The sequence below is a fragment of the Limulus polyphemus genome, unplaced genomic scaffold (assembly GCF_000517525.1).
Source record: "Limulus polyphemus unplaced genomic scaffold, Limulus_polyphemus-2.1.2 Scaffold1054, whole genome shotgun sequence".
NCBI classification, from domain to species: Eukaryota; Metazoa; Arthropoda; class Merostomata; order Xiphosura; family Limulidae; genus Limulus; species Limulus polyphemus.
The window spans coordinates 259,032-263,632 of record NW_013666664.1 but is presented as its reverse complement, the minus strand read 5'-3'; the positions used below and the strand labels follow the sequence as shown (position 1 = coordinate 263,632).

Genomic DNA, 4,601 nt, shown 5'->3' with positions numbered 1-4,601 from the left:
GTAAGTAAATTTTTGAAGTATATTATGTCGTCTCTTTTGAGGAAGGCATTGAATGCAAGTTTAAGATAATTAGTTGCAATAGGTAAAATTCAATGTTGTGTGTTATATAACTTCTAGAAAGCATATATGTGATTGCCAATTTTCCATAATTATTTCAAACTTCATAATGTATATAATAATATTATATAATATCATACCGTTATATATCGTGTTATATTATTATATAATATTATTAATAATAATATTATATAATAATAAAATAAACTTAGGTGTTTATATTTAATAAAGAAAAAAATTAAAGCAAAGAAAACCACATACTATATGCTGTCATAGCCTGGACAAGTTATGACTTTGCGTTTGGATTATAGTCTAACGCTGAGAAAGCTTCAAAGATTTGTTGGTCAAATACTGTGATATAGGAACCACATTAATCCTCTGCTGACGACTGCGAACCAATTGCATCCATATTCCTCGATGAACAAGCTAGGATCGAACAAGACACTTCGTCATCTTGTTTGTTCGAATCCCTGTCACACCAAACATGCTCGCCCTTTCAGCCGTGGGGGCGTTATAATGTGTCGGTCAATCCCACTATTCGTTGGTAAAAGAGTAGCCCAAGAGTTGGCGGTGGGTGGTGATGACTAGCTGCCTTCCCTCTAGTCTTACACTGCTAAATTAGGGACGGCAAGCGCAGATAGCCCTCGTGTAGCTTTGCGCGAAATTCAAAAACAAACAAACAAACTAATATGCCTACATCCTTTTTTTTTCAGTCACATTATTGACTGTTCCTATCTATATTAAATGCGAGATCTAAATTATAATAACCCAACCGGATTATTTCGTTCTTATTATAATTAAACGTTAAATCCCAAATATTTGTCTAACTAACCAACTGAACCAAGTAATGATGTAATACCTCAACAACTTCAATGCAGCTAGAAATACCAGAGTTTAATATCATTTGAAAACTTTACTTATAATTCTCCTATTAGCATATATAAAATAAAAGACAAAGGCCCATGCGTTATTAGGTACGCTACTATTAATTAACAAAGGTCCAGTTTGACTCGACTCCATTCATTAAAACTTTTTACCTTCCTCACCCAGCACCCTTCAGTCCAATTAAGTAGTATTTTTCCAAAACTAATCCTCCTTGTGTAGCATTGTCAAAACCTTTTTTAAAATTTAAGTACACCAAGTAAACATCCTTTCTATCATCCAGATAACAAGTAATAACCTCGAATTAAGTAACATGTTTCGTTAGTGAACTCATGTTGGCTCTTTTATGATATTACGTTTTTCTAAATGATTTTGTGAAGTTTCTTTTGTAAGTCTAGAATTTTTCTCATCATTGAACTAAGATTAACTGGCCTATATTTGACAGGCAAATTGTTATCCACTCTGTCTTTAAAAATGGGAATAACGTTAGCCACTCTCCAGTCGTTGGTCGTCTGCAAACTGTCATCTACTGACCTACCAAAAAGGAAAGATAGGTTCACATACTTTGACCTCGTTTAAAACCCTGGGATTCTTCTTCTTAGTTCCTGTCGTTCCTACTGGAACATAGGGCTACAACAACATTTCGCCGACGGAAGTGTTGGTGCAGTTTCTGTAGCAGTTTTTTGTTTTTACGGGGCGAAGTTGCTAGCCCCGCGCCCAACCCTCCTCCTTTCTCATCCTGGACGTGGGACCAGGCAATGGTATCCCTGCCGGGGAACGAACCCGGTACCTTTGGATTAGAAATCCAACGCGCTATCCACTGCGCTATAGGGACACAAAAACCTTGGGATAAATTGTCTAATCCTGGCACTATTTTTAATCTCTCAGCCTTTTTACTTAACATCAAAGGATTTGTATCTACATAATTAAGATCAGTTCAAAGATTTCCTGTACAATATACAAGATCAGGAATGTTGCCAACATCTCTTATAAAACCAGCAGAGAACATAGAAGCGTGGCAGTTATTCGTGTATCGAAACGAAACTACAGCAGGAGCTAATTTAGTTCAAGAGGAATATTAGACGGAAATCCTAAAGTAAATTGATCAAACGCCATTCCAACTGATGAACGTTTTTGGCTTGGTTGAGTGAGTGAAAATAGTCATTTATCTATATGAAAAACTTTTATATTTTGTCATTTCATCCAGTGGGACAGCAGTAAGTTTACGAACTTATATTTCTAAAATTCAATGTTCGACTTCCCGCAATAAACAGAGCTAATATAGCCATTGGTATCTAAAAAAACACCTTATTTTGTCATACCAAAATTGGCTATCAACACAGTATGGGTACCGAGTTTTATTTGTATAGTGAAGCTGAAAATTATAATACGAACTAAATATAGCTTACTAAATATCTCACCTTGAATAGCTTTAAAGGTATGTATAAAAATTAATAACTGCACCTATATATTAATAGTTTATCTACTTAAGATAATTACAAATATCCAAGGAAAGGTACTTAAATTGCTTTGATTAATCATTCTACTATTTCAAGTTTACAGGACCACAGATTACGCATGTAAATGGAATACTACTAGACATTAAACGAATGTGTTGTAATCACATTTTGGAATTATGGCTTGAAATTGTACTCTGTATGAACTATAAATCTAACTCATAAGTTAGAGAATTATGATTTCAACTGTGATGAAAAATGTTATTTTAAAAACATGAAAACATCTGACTCTGGAAACATTACAAAATGTTAACCAAATATAAATAGTACATCTTACAACTCACTTGCTTGTTCGTCATTGGTCTAATATCAATAGCACATGTAACACAGAGGTTTTTAACCTCACCTATGTGTTTCACATAAATTTCAATAGCTCCTTTCATGTACACATCTTACAACTCACGTGGTGTTCTTTTTCAACCCATACTCTATAAACCGTTCATCATGTCTTGGTACGTTCATCCGAGCAACATAAAATGGTTTGTTATAATAATTATTATAGTTCATCATTAGGTAAGATGTTTTTAACACCTTCGACTCTGGGAGTGATATTAATTATGGGCATATCACTTCTTGATGAAAAAGTTGAGCTAGATCCTTACTAAACAAGTGTAAGAACTTGTATTTATTGGCAGGTAAAGGAACAATAATGGTCACTTCATAAGTTGGACACTAAGCTAATTTAGTTTAAATAGTTTCATTTTGCTTTTGCAAGAACGTAGAGATTTCCTGATAACCCTGGCATCGACAAGATGGCAAAGTCTGTGAGCTATACTTAGCAAGTGTTTTTTGATAAAGAACCACTTTTTTAAGTTAAACTTGGAAGTACGCTCTCTCAACAAACGTTATTATATTTCTGTGTAAGATTTACAGTTGAACTCATTCACATTTTACTGTTCTGACTTGATTAACGCGTTGAGTAGATGATGTGGAAATCAAGTGGCATCTATCACACACACACGAAACAGTGTCTTGAGTTACATAAATATTAGTTATGTGAAATTCAACACCTGTAGCGAACACCACCGTTACAAAGATACTGTTCCACGTGCTACTTCAACCACTAGAGATGATCAATAGAAACTTGAATTGCAAGACAGACATTGTCAGTGAGTTGAATGACCCATGTTAATCTCTTTGATCAGTGAGTTGAATAACCCATTTTAATCTCTGTGACAAAGAAATCATGTATTTTATATTGTTAAGAACTATCAAACCTACCATCGTTTAAATCGAATACAGATGATGTATACTGAGAGGTTTGTAAGTCTTGTTTCACGATAAGCAAGGTTTCCTGAAAGTTTATTCTGAGGACCTGAAAAATTTAACTGAGCTATTCGAGTACATTCCAAATAAGTGACCAATTGTATTTTTCAAAATAGGGATTCAGAATCATCAGCATATTAGGATGGTTCCAAAAGGTAAAATTGAAAAACAATGAGATATGGGGAAAGGGACATTCCCTGAATCTTTATACGCGATTCAAGCCCTTCACTTGGTAGAAGACTGTACAAACAACAAAATTTAGATAAATAAATATAGAAAAGAAATAATTTTGCAAGTTAATCACGGCAATTATTATATCAATTTTGTTTCAAAGGTTTGTAAGTCATTAACAATTGTGTTTTTAATTTACTTTGAAAAGGGATATTCATTCGGTAAGAATAGCTAAGGAACAATATTTCAGCACAGTTGCCTTTGCTACCATTAGGTCTCGACCTGAAAAAAAGCAACTAAAAATATGCCAATAAGTGGTTTCTGATTTGATCTTATCAAGGCAGACTGTTGAAAAAAAACATTTAAGGATATAAGACATTTTGTTTTACCCTTAGACTACCAACATACAAACTCAGAATATTTTATTTCCTAAAATAAAAGCAGTCTTCTCAAAATTTTGATTGTTTAATAAATTCTCACTATCCTTTATTAGCGTTCAGCTTCGAGCATGGTATGATAGTTAGTGTGCCGAGCTGTGAATTGGAAGGCTTCAAATTCAAGCCACGATATGCCATTAAACACTAAACTGTGGGACGATTGTAACTGCTGATCATTTTTGTTATTCATTTAAAGATCTGTTCAAGGTGGCCAGGTGGTTAGGGCGCTCGACTCGCAATCTGAGGGTCACGGGTTCGAATCCCTGTCCCG

General features: G+C 34.4%; 1 non-coding gene across 1 annotated transcript; it reads right to left on the bottom strand.

Moving 5' to 3' along the window:
* Positions 1–1,701: 1,701 nt before the first annotated feature.
* Positions 1,702–1,774, bottom strand: Trnar-ucu. The gene has a single exon. It is a non-coding gene; the product is annotated as a tRNA-Arg (tRNA).
* Between the last annotated feature and the right edge of the window lie 2,827 nt (positions 1,775–4,601).